We start from the raw sequence: 12,415 nt of genomic DNA, 5'->3' as shown, positions 1-12,415 counted from the left end.
CCTTCAGCCCGGAACGAGGAATCCGCCGCCGCGCCACCGCGACCACCCCAGGGACGTCCCTCGGCCACGTGACCGCTCTCGATCCTCCGGACGATAACCGTGTCCATATTTCGTCCGGATAATTTTATCACCAATTACTCTCGTATCCACGTCACGTAAGCTCGGCAAACCGCGCCCAAAAGCTCTCCACAGCTTATTATATTCAATCTAATCGTTTTGGTTTCAATTTACATTAGTGCCTACGGTTCAAGAGTTCCAACTCCTCCACCCCTTCTTCTTCTTCATCCTCTTCATCTTCATCCTCTTCTTCTTCTTCTTCATCTTCCTCTTCTTCTTTTCCCTCCTCCTCTTCTTCTGCTTCTTCTTCCTAATATTCTTCTTCCTCTTCTTACTCTTCCTCTTCTTCCTCTTCTTCCTCTTCTTCCTCTTCTTCCTCTTCCTCTTCCTCCTCCTCCTCCTCCTCCTCTTCTCCTTCCTCCCCCTCCTCTTCTTCCTCTTCTTCCTCTTCTTCCTCTTCTTCCTCTTCTTCCTCTTCTTCCTCTTCCTCCTCCTCTTCTTCCTCCTCCTCTTCTTCTTCCTCCTCCTCTTCTTCTTCCTCCACTTCTTCTTCTTCTTCTTCTTCTCGGTTACTTTATGGCTCATACTCAAGTTGAGGAGCCTACAGCCATTAAAGTCGAATTTTTGTTCGGGGGATTGCTTATTGAGATAAGATAAGGATCAGAAAGAGCCTCCCAAAATTTCGCCCCTTTTTCGGTATTCGATTCGACCATCGAACCAAGGTTTAAGTGGAAGCTTATAATAAAAGAAAACTCAGGGAAAAATTTCAAGATGAGTGTAGAAGCCGTTTTCGAGTTACGGGGAGGCAAAGGGGTCAAACTTCAGCCTTATTTTCCGCTATTTTCTTGTTGAATTGATGTGTCTACGGGGTTGTTATCATAGGCGGTTCTACGGGGGTGCCAGTGGGTGCCAGGCACCCCCAAGCAAAAATTAAGTACGGTTATCGGAACCGTGAAATTACTGCGTTTAAAGATTCTGTATTCGCTCAAACTGAGTAAAAATCCCAGCGATTAATTGAAAATGTTTTAAACAGAATTAAAGTTAAAAGCCGTGTTTTACAAAGATTCCATTGTTTTTTTATGGTAAGATTGTAGTTTTGATGGAAAGTTTTGCTAAAAATGTTCAAAATTGAATTATTAGGTACTTAAGTGGAGAGGAAGGAGAGGAAAAAGAAAAAGGCGGGTAGGGAAGGGATAAAACTTGAGGACCGAAACTTAGGCCTCCCCTATGAGCGACCGTCCCCTTTGGAGCCGGTCTCCGACGTTTTCCACCTCTAGCCAACCCCAAGAATGAAGGTCTAGAACCGCCTATAATATTAAACTTCCATCGTCTTGCGAAGGCGCAGGGATACAACTATTTGAACTCTCCGGAACGCGTGAGGTAACACGCCTCAATTGAAGGCGTTTTTGAATCTTCTGTGTTACACGACGAGATTCGCCTGATTGTTTTGCATTATATTGTTGATTTGAGTTCCTTTTATTATTTAGTGAAACTACTGCTGCTTCTTAATTTTTAATTATTCTGCAAAAATTATCCATTTGCGAAACACAATCCTGGCTGTAGCGGACTTAAACTACGGCCTTAACGGTCGAAACTGCAGTGTGTGTGTGAAAGCTGTCTGTTTGAGGATTTGTGTCTGAACTAACCTGAAGATTTTTTTTTTATTTTTGCAGGTTTAATGGCTTATACCGTATACCCCTTCTTAGGGGTCTACAGCCAACTATAGACAGGAATTTTATTGTCAGTAGACATCATAGGGATTTTGGTACAGCCATGCTCCGGCTCTCAAATTTTCAGGGATTAAGGTCGAGTTGACTCTATTTCTGCGGACCCACTCGTCAGTTCCGAGAAAATTTGTCACCACCACCGGGATTCGAACCCAGGCGGGACCTATTGGTCTAGAATCGGACGCGCTGACCGCTAGGCCAACCTGAATATTTAATATTAGGTCGGGGGTCATATTCACATCTCTAACATTGAAAGATACTGAATTTTGTTAAAATTGTACTCAAAGAAAAAACTTTGCTTTTACTAGATTAGTGGTGTTTCATACGAACTCTTATAACGGCCAATTAAATTAATTGGTGACATTTTTACCTCTTCCCGGTAAAAATTCGACAATTATTACTTTCGTTTTCTACATATATTGATATAGACTAATAATAACTCATGTAGAACACCCATAATTTTCAGTGGCGTGGCGTGCTTTGCGATATATCGATATATCTTCCATTTAAACCTGTGGAAAAAGATCGATAAACTGGATGTTCGCAGCGAACAGCTTAATAATCGATTCTATACCATAGCTTCAAATGGAGGAATATCGATAAATTGATCATTCACGCCACGCTACTGATAATTTCGTAATTCAGTCGTAAAGCATTTTCTTAACGTCCTTCCGTTTCGAATTTCTTCGGGGATCCAATATTTTGATTTCACCCCATTTTCAAACCATGCGAATTAATCCTATATTGCAGAGCTTCCAGTTGCTTTCATGGTGTAAATGCTGTCGGAGAAGCAAGTCTACACTTTTGCTACCTCAGACTCGTTAGTTGGCAACGCAAAACTTAAAATTATTTGCAAAAGTGGCAGCAGGAAAGATTGTCAAGCAACGAGAAGCAAAGTGTCATCCCGAGATAATTTGAAAACACTCTCTTTTCCGTTAGCCGCCCCCTACCCCTCCCCATAGCGCGGGGTACGCTATGCGGCACTGCGACTCAAATTGTTTCACTGAGCGCCTCCCTTATCTGCAGTGCAGAGCTAGCACGTTGTTGAAAATACCTTGAATTTTCTTCGACATAATTTAGTTGCGTTAGTATATTTATCAACAAAGGAGTGGAGGCGGGGATGCAGTGGCGTGCCGTGAATTGCGATATATCGATTGTTATCTAATTTAAACCTATGGTAAAGAATCGATTATTAAGGTGTTCGCTGCGAACACCCTGTTAATCGATCATTTTCCATAGGTTTAAATGACAGATCAATCGATATATCGCAAAGCACGCCACGCCACTGCGGGGATGATACGTCTCGGAGCAATTTACCGCGATAAAAAAAGGAAACACGATCATTTTAAATTCTAAATCTAGAGACTCGGTGCAGGTCCTAAGACAAATAAATATTTTACAATTAGTTTCAATTAAAAAGAAAAGAAAAGTAGAACTTTTAATACCTAAGTAGATTAATCCTGATTTGCTTTGTTATGTGCTTCGTCACTTGTCTTTTATATTTAATTGTATTTATGGGTTAGCATGTTATAATTTGGTGATGTAGTTTGTGTGCTCAATGCATTATTTATCATCATTGTAATTATGTGCTTATCGTAGTGTGTAATTTTCGTAGTGCTCTTGAAGATAGGGTATTCCCGAAAGGCCCCGAGCGTATGTACAGATTTAACTAAAATAAACGTAATGCACGGTATAAAGGTGACTTTTAATTATTTTATAGAAAAGTAGAACTGTCTGTGTCTAATAATAATAGTAAAAAGTCGACTGACTATTTGCACAATTTTTCGTTTCTTCTCTTGCTCAATGAAATGAAAAGGTAATAAGTGCATTAAGTCAGTCAATTTTTATACTATTATTATCAGGCACATACAGTTTGCTTCCTTTACCGTTTTGTCACTTAGAAAGTAAACCCAATTTTTGAGAGCACCCAATCGGAAATATAGATTGAAGGTTCTTTTTCAAAAGATTTTGAGTTAGGACCCCTAGCTGACTGAAGTCTTCTAGATAAAGTGAAAACGATTTGAGGTATTTAACGAGAAAATAGTATTGAATTGAATGAATTTAGTTGCACTCAGAGATGGATTATTGAATGTGCCTTTTAAATCAATTATGGGGTAAAATGTATCAAACAAAGATTCACTGAGAAAAAGTCAACGTCTCCGCTTGGAAGAGATTAAAAATTAAATTTGACGGAAGAAAATATGATGCCCAAATTGATTTCCTCATAAAATGACATGCGTTTAAGCAAGCTTGAAAACGATGTGCACAAAACGTAACAGACTTGGACGGATTTGCCTTGATGGAGACGCTTTGCTAGGCTACAACTATTACTACTCGATGGAGGGCCGTGTTGCATACTCCAAAAATGAAGGCGCGCAGCATTTCCTTTACTTTTGCTGACACACGGGACGCGTGCATATATAACTACATTTTGTGACTTGACGTTTACGAAGTTTAAGTATGAGATGTTTTTCCTATTTATAATATATTTTCATTCATAAAAAAGAGTGAACCAAATATCACACTCTTGGATATAAAGCAGCAATGAGTGCGACTTACTTCAAACTCAAGGTATAATTATATTTATCGACTGATTTTATAACACAGGACGGAGTCATTACTTTAACTGGGCGCTCGTATGGTAAACCTACAAGCTGCAGGCGAACAAAAATCGACCGAAATTCTACTTTCATTCTTGAGATGTGGAAAAAAAACCAAACAAATAAGTCAGTTCAGCTGCCTACTCCTGAAAATGCTCTCTCGGAGATGTGACATTAGAATCAAAAGTGAACCATTCGGTCCGCGATTCGTATGCTACATTTTCGGTCCATTTACTGCAAACTTTGCCGAAACATTTTCAAGAGAGTTTATCAAATTAACTGATTTTCGCATCAAGTATAGTTTCCTTTTCGGCAAAAAATTACAGGCGAACCGGTATTTTAAAAATTGTTTTTTCAATATCTGAATATTTCTTTTTTGTTACCAGATTCATTCCCTACGGATAGGAATTGACCCTACTCTAACACATCAGGTAGTTGCGAAGGGGAACAATGGAAAAAAGAAATAAAAGGGGGGGATGATACTTTATAGAACTAATGAAAATATATACAATTTTGTACAGCTTCACTCTTCAGTCAAAACGACCCCCCCCCCCCCCCCAAAAAAAAAAACAAAATTCCTTGCCTCCATAGATATTCCTTCCATCTAATGACGCCCAACTGATAATTTGAAATAGCTTCACGAGTTATCAGCGATCTGCGCTGGGAACTTGCTGGATGTGCAGACTTGGAGGTATCACATCAGAGTGATTAAACCCACCTCGACATCTCTCTCTTCCCGATTCATCAGAAGGGGAGTTTTCCAGGGAGGCGGGGGAGGAAGATAGGGGGAGGGCGGGAGGCGTGATTGTGTTTTCGCGGCTCCTCAACCCGTTACCCGTTGTCGCATCACATTATCGCGACAGTGGCGCGTTGTTTTCACTTCGCTAATGAAACGATTCCTTCCTCTATCCTTGCTCCTGCATCTTTGCCTTTCCTATTCACTCCGCTAAGCGAATAAATGGAACAGAAAAGCGCAACGAAATCCATCCTGCTTCGCCACCTCGCATCAGATGTTGCCAATGTTGAGCCCTCCAATAATTTGCCATGAAATGGATGTCAGTTTATTGATAAAAATACAGCAATTCAAGAAGTTTAAAAAAATACAAGATACAAAAGGCATTCAAAGTAAAGTAAACACTGATTTTTTTTTAAAAAAAAATTTTGTTTAATAGTAGTTTTTTTTGCAGAGTTCATATTTTATTCATTCATAAATTCATTCATTTATATATTGCAGTTTTTTTTTTCTTTCTTTTTTTTTTTAAGGTTTGAATTTTCACGTTCACGTTTCTCAAAAAAGCGAATGGTACGTTTAATGTTAACTAACACGTAAGTAGCATGTATCAAGTGATATGTTATTAACATGTAATTGGTATCTTTTTCAACATGCATTGGACATTTTAACTAAATTGTGAGCTATCGGAGTGCATTTGAGTGAGAAAGAAATCTATCACTGGCCTCATGAACATCGCACCGAAGAAACCACCTAGAATAACCAACAAGTATCTTGAGGTTATCCCCATCTTCCTGAATTTGTCAATTACTCACGAAAATTACACCTGGAGAACAAAAAGAAATTGCCCTTTTAAAGCTGCGAGCTTTACAAAAACGAGTTAAAATCTAAAAAAGTTTTGAAACAAACATGCCGATGAAACATGTCATAAATATTTTCAAAATATGTGTAAAAAAAGCTCATATATTTAAAAACCACGATGAATACTCCTTGGAAAATGAAAAACTTTTAAGACATTAGAATAATCGTCACATAACAATATGTTTGCACCATTTGCGCCTCTCGATTCCTGTAATTTTGTCACTAATTTGCTACCCGTAACAATGACAGCTAATAACTTTGCCACCTTCAACTCCTTGCAAATGTCCTTATTAACATCCATCCATGCCATCAGAAGGTATTTTTGCGAGGGGAGAAAAAGTGCCGTTAGGCGTCTTTTGTGCTTACGCACTCCTCAACAGTGGCCTCGGCTGTCCCAGGAAGGGAGGTCTAGGGGATCCACCCTGGGAAATTTTGGAATGTTAAGTTCAAAATAGAGTGATTTTTGTTTCCAAACAGAATAATATGCATGTTTCCTTAGAATCATCTGAAGCAATCGCATTACTCACTAATATACACTGCTAAGTACGCTGTTGAATGGGTTTTTAATGATGCAACTATTCTGCCTCTGAGGCCACGCTAGGAAGTATCTTATCATAATGAAGGCATTTCTTATGCATCGACACTCTTCATCGATGAGTTACGATATCTCAAGCAACCGCGATACTCGCTAATTTACGTTGCTGCACTGCTGATTGGGTCTTGAAATGATGCAACTATTCGGCCTGTGAGGCCACCCGTCGTCTCCGAATATGCCTCCGAATATGTTAGGAAGAGGCGCCAACAAGGGCGCCTCCTTTTTGAGGAGAAACAAGAGGAGCCACGCCACTAAAGGGCACCTCTTTGTTTAAAAAGTGAGCTGTAAAGAGAGAGTGCCCCCTCAAAGTTAGCGGCTAAATTTTTTTCAAACAATTTCAAAGTTGGACCAAAAAATTGTTATTCTCTCGCTGGTCTTTGCTAGTGCCTCAGATAAATTTGCTAGTCAAAATTTCGCCTGAAAATTCTAATTTTTTATTTTTGAAAGATAGCTGCCAAACCCTTTTTAAAAACCTCAAGTGGGGCATCAATCGATTCATCTTAGAATTTGCTAGCCACTTTCCACCTCGGAATTTGGGGAAAACTGTTACCACCAAAGTGAAAGTTTGCAGTTAGCAAGTTTTGCCCAAATTTAGGGGAAAAATAACTAGCAAAATTTTCTAAGATTGATCGATTCATGCCCCACTTGATATGTTTGAAAAGAGTTTGGCTGCTAACTTTCAAAAATCGAGAATTAGAATTTTTCGACGAAATTTTGATGGCAAGTTTTTTTAAGGTACTGAGAAAGACTAACAAGAGAGTAGCAATTTTGTAGTCCAACTTTAAAATTGTTTGTAAAAACTTTGGTCACCAACTGGTTGAGGGTGAGTTTCTATCCGAAGGTGCGCCTTTTGCCCTCATATAAGTGTTTTTAAATATTTGTCCCTAATTTTCGTACCTCCCTTTCCCCTCTTATTTCTCTTTTCCTTTTTCTTTCAAATCCTTTTCTCTGTCTTCTTTTCTCTCCTTTTTCTTTTTTATTTTGGCGCCTTCGGCATTACAGTGACTGGTTCAGTCGAGCTTCAATCGTTCCACCCTCGTGACGGCACTGACCGCCACGGTTTCCAATGAAAAAATATTACAATGTCTACTCAATGATTTTAAAATTACATGTGGCATATTATAAAGAAAGTTTCAGCCAACTGAATACAAGTTTCATACATATATTATTGAAAGGAAACATGGATGAAAGATTGCAACTTTGGATCATATCAGACTCATCTCTAACAACCCGCGCACGGTTTTCACCAAATATTAAGAAAGGGTTGAACTATTGTAACATCTCACCCAAGTTAACTTTAAGACCCAGGAGGTTTCTAAAAGACCCGTGGAAAACACGACCGCATGTTTAATCACGAAAAGAATAGTCAACATATTGTTTTGCATACATTGGGCAGACCTATATTATTTCGATGGATGCAAGTGGCGAGTCGAAAACAAGAAACGAAAAGGAGAACAAAAGGCTTTCAAGGTAGTGTCAAAAGTTCGGTAGATGCTCTCCAGGAAGATTACTTTTTAGCTCACGCTTATGCATTGCTGTAGCCCACGTTTGCACGTTCTAAGACTATGGGAACAAGTGTGACTAAAAGCAAGTCTTGTGCATAATAATGGCGAGATTTCTCGCGGTTTAATTCTGAAACCATTGTGATGAAAAGAGAAGTTACAAAGCGGAGCGAGGCAATCTACTCGCCCCAAAATTGACTCTTTGACTTTTTGAATTTCTATGGCACGAGTTTTAATGTTAAATTGACATTCCACGGAGAAGTATGCAAAATAGAAATTGATAAACTTGGTTAAAGGAATTACATTGGCTATGAAGGGTCATCTTATAATATTTTCTTCTTGCATAAAAGATATACCCAAATACTGGATGGAAATTTGTGAATATTGTTTCCCAAAATTTTCAGACAATTTTATACGCAATTTAATCTAAAATATCTGAACATTTCCAGGAAAAATGTGCACGAATGTCGTCAAAAATACATATTTTATCGAGGGAAATTTGGCAACTCTGGAATATTCATACGGCGTTCCTCCTCAGCACGGCAAAGTACAAGTGCAGATATCGATCATGTAAAATAACTCAGATGTTTATTTTTCATTGTATCAGCAAACAAAAAGGGAAAAAATTGAGGGCATTTAATCTCTCCCCCCTTCTCCTCTCCTATCACCTCTCCCTTCGAATTTTTTAATGGAAATAAACCTATATCTCATTTGACCGCGAAGAAATATGAATTTGAATTTAATTGGTATGTATGTATAAACCGCTTTTACGGCACGCTAGGGCGCTCTGCGACGCTTACTCTCCACAGGAATCTGTCATGGTAGAGACCCTCCGGAAGCTGGTGCTTTAATTGGTGCTCACGCAGAAATATGAGAGAGCATTCCCTCTCTAATTGTATTCTATTGGATCGTGTATTTGTAAAATTTAGGTATTATATGGTCGATCGAGAGAGTGGTTGACTGCACTTTGTAATACGGGTCTAACTAGCGTTGCAGTGCGTACAGAAGATCGTGCAACTTGTTTTATCTCGCGCAAAATAACTGGCAATTTTAAATGGATCCTATTTTAACACAATAAACAAAAATCAAGGAAATTAGAAAATATCCTAATTCAACTCATGGATCTACCTCCAGTTAATTTATTGTAAACGTACAAGTTACATGCTCATAACCTCAGCAACACTGCAATGCTGGTGCTTATTTATTGCAAAATGAGGTCCGACTATTATATTAAGCACTTGCAGCTCATAATTTAAATACACTGGAATTCAGACACTTACAAAAGCTCCATTAGTCGTACAAATTCGGATCGGATCACAGTTTGCTCACAAAGGCACCCGCACGACGCGCGACGGTGGCCCTTTTATTTGATCGTCTCAAAGGGATAAGGCGAGGCGCAGCCTGTTAAATCCAATCCCTGTCGCTACAAAGGCTACAAATCAGTCTCGGGGCAGGAAAAAGCACGGGATGGAAAAAAAGTCAAAGCTGAAACGAGAGACGGCCGGCGAGGAGGGGGGGGGGAGAGACGAGAGAGGCAATTTATTACGTAAAATGACTGAAACATCTTAATGAAAAAGCAATCTATCATATTAACAAAAGCCGAGTAGCCACTGCACAATGGAAAGATTAACTGTCCAGATTAACTTCTAGTGTATTCATCATTTCGTCTATTAACTGGAACGGGACTGCGGCGCACTGTGCGCTACCCCTCGTCGGAAATGGCCAAGCATGCTATTGGCCCTCGATCGATCATCCTTTCCCTAGGGAGTTTCTGTACATTCATGAAGTACAATGTACTTTATAAAATAATTATAATGACCTGATTTTAATTCAAAACCGTCTTGGAATAATTGGACTGTATTTTGCAATAAGGGACTATAAAGTCCGGCCTGGTTTAAAGACAAAGTATGTGCCATTAGTTTCCCGACGCACATAATTGTTTTTTCAGATGAGCCAGAATTTATAGTTCCAAATTGCAAAATGCAGTCCAATTAAACCGTCAAATGAAGTGTAGAATCTATACCTAAATTAGAAAAATGCGTCTCTCCAAGCGCACCGCTGCAAGTCTTTACTCACATTTTTTTTACAAATAATTTTTTGAAAACTAGCCTATCATCATTCTTAAGATTTGCTGTGAGTTTTCGCAACACATATTATAATGTCCATATAATATCCAAATAATATTTTGGTTATATTTCCACTAAAACTATATGACATAATCGGAAATGTCTTTGGAGTTACAATGGATTAGCGCTTTATTCAATTTTAGCTATTGATATGTTTCATACTTTTAATTAAAGTCTCTTTCCGCCCTCTTCTTTATCAACGTTTTCAACATAAATGTCAGTGCTGGTGGGTTAGCCTCACTTTAAGGAAGTCTAATATTTAGTTATCTTTATTCCTTTTTACTTCCTTCAGAGCAAGTAAGGTTGAAGCAACTATTTTAACATTGCAGTAATGCAAGGTTGCTTTCAATGGATATGAATAAGGCGAATCATTCGCTCAGACTCTTTCTACTTTAATTTATATATTTGCGCTCCTTCTCCTTTCTTTGCGGGGAATTTACGTGAATCAACATTGTTTCCCCAAAAATAAATTGTCTTGTATTCGTGCAATAGTTATTCCTCACTCCTCCCATACACAACTCCAAAAGATATTAATATTACATCGACCTTTAGCTTATTTCTACAGTGCTCAAAAGAATTTTGGTATTCAACTCGAACATAAAATGCAGATATATCTCGACGTAAATACAAGAGGATCGACTATTCGGAGGCAGTTGAAAAATTTACAGGCTTGATCTCAGAAAATAACACTATTTCAGGCAAAATATTTCTACGGATGTAGGTGTTTCCTTGGAAATTTTAAAACCATCTAGTGCAATACACATACAGCACACAAGAAAAAAAAATAAAATATAAAGAAAAATAACTAGGTAAAGTGCCTCTCTTTCTTCATATTATTATTTTGTCAAAACATCTAACTTTAAGAATACCGTTTCGCCAAACAATTATTACATTAGTTGAGAAATCATGATAGTCCGTCACATTGTGCGGCATTTAGTACCGTGGGGAGGGGGGAGGGGGGGCAGGGCGAGGACCCGTTCCACGCGCGCGCTCGCGCTGCTATATACCCGTTTGAATTGGCCACCCTTTTTGTAGGGGTTTCTTTTGGCTCCATTGACTGGACCTGCAGCTCTGCTCCTCTCAGTCACTGCGCGCCCATACTCGTCATTACACTTAAAATCAACAACTCCTTTGCGGATTCACTCTTCGCTGGCTGCTTACCAACCTGGCCCATCTGTTCACTGCGATTTCGCCCCTACCCTCGTCTCCATCCCCTCCGCTCATCTCTCCCTCTCTCTCCTCGTTCATCTCTTCCAGCTTTCCAAGATTCTCTTCGTCTCTCTCTCTGATCGCTCTATTTGTTTGGTGGTTAGCGCACTTCCAAATCGATGCCGCAGTTGACAGTTTTAACTGTTATTACTGACTTAATATTTGTATTGATCAAGAGAGGAATCTCTTTTTGAGGGGATGCGATTATTTTTCTTTTTCTACACGGAAAAAAGTATCACAATCCCAACTATACTCCTGGCTGATTTTGGCGCCAGATATAAGAGTAGTTGCACCAGTCAGAGGTACGGTTGAGTCGAAAACCAGTCAGGAGTCACGTGACGTCAAAATGAAAGCTCAAAATGAACCGGAATACGCTCTGTCCGCAATTGTTGATCAAAAAAGAGTCGCGCCGCACTATTTTGAGATGCAACACTCATCAATCGCATCAATTCCCGACTTTGAGTCACTTATCGTTGAAATCGATTCACTTTGAGCTTCCATTTGGCGCCATTTTGACGAGTGGAGACAGCGCTTATAGTTGGGACGATAATTTTTTTTCAGTGTATCTCACCCCTAAACTTAATGCTTTTAAGGTCTAGTAGATAGGGTCTACATACGAAGTGTTTTAAGCACCAAGGAAGCATTGTAGAAAGTATATGCAACAGGTAGACGTTCATAGTTGCGCCCTAATCGATACAACTATTCGTGTTCGATGGATGTGCGTGTTGCATCTGAGAATAAATTAAGGCGCTGTAGGTTTGCTGGTATTGTAACCGACATAGGCACTGTTTTATCATTGTGGATCACGTGGGCTTCATTTTTGCATCATCCGTGAAAGAACCTATCAGCAGCATAAACTATAAAGACACTCTCATTGTTTCTAAAATGAGTCAAGAATAGTGGTTCTCGTTTGAAAAGTTTAGTCTTTCTATCGAGTAGACTAGATATTTTACTATCATTTCTATTATCACTGCTTTTCATGCGCTCTAAAATAGAGGATTGTGAAAA

At 39.1% G+C, this 12,415-nt stretch overlaps 1 long non-coding RNA gene across 1 annotated transcript; it reads right to left on the bottom strand.

Annotated features, from left to right (window-relative positions):
- Positions 1-5,715: 5,715 nt before the first annotated feature.
- On the bottom strand, positions 5,716-9,869 carry LOC109033545 (uncharacterized). Its single transcript, XR_011899694.1, has 2 exons — positions 9,353-9,869; positions 5,716-5,940 (listed from the first exon to the last, which is right to left on the bottom strand). It is a non-coding gene; the product is annotated as an uncharacterized lncRNA (long non-coding RNA).
- Positions 9,870-12,415: the final 2,546 nt, after the last annotated feature.

The sequence above is a fragment of the Bemisia tabaci genome, chromosome 4 (genome assembly GCF_918797505.1).
Source record: "Bemisia tabaci chromosome 4, PGI_BMITA_v3".
NCBI lineage: Eukaryota > Metazoa > Arthropoda > Insecta > Hemiptera > Aleyrodidae > Bemisia > Bemisia tabaci.
This window is presented reverse-complemented; position numbering and strand designations above follow the sequence as displayed.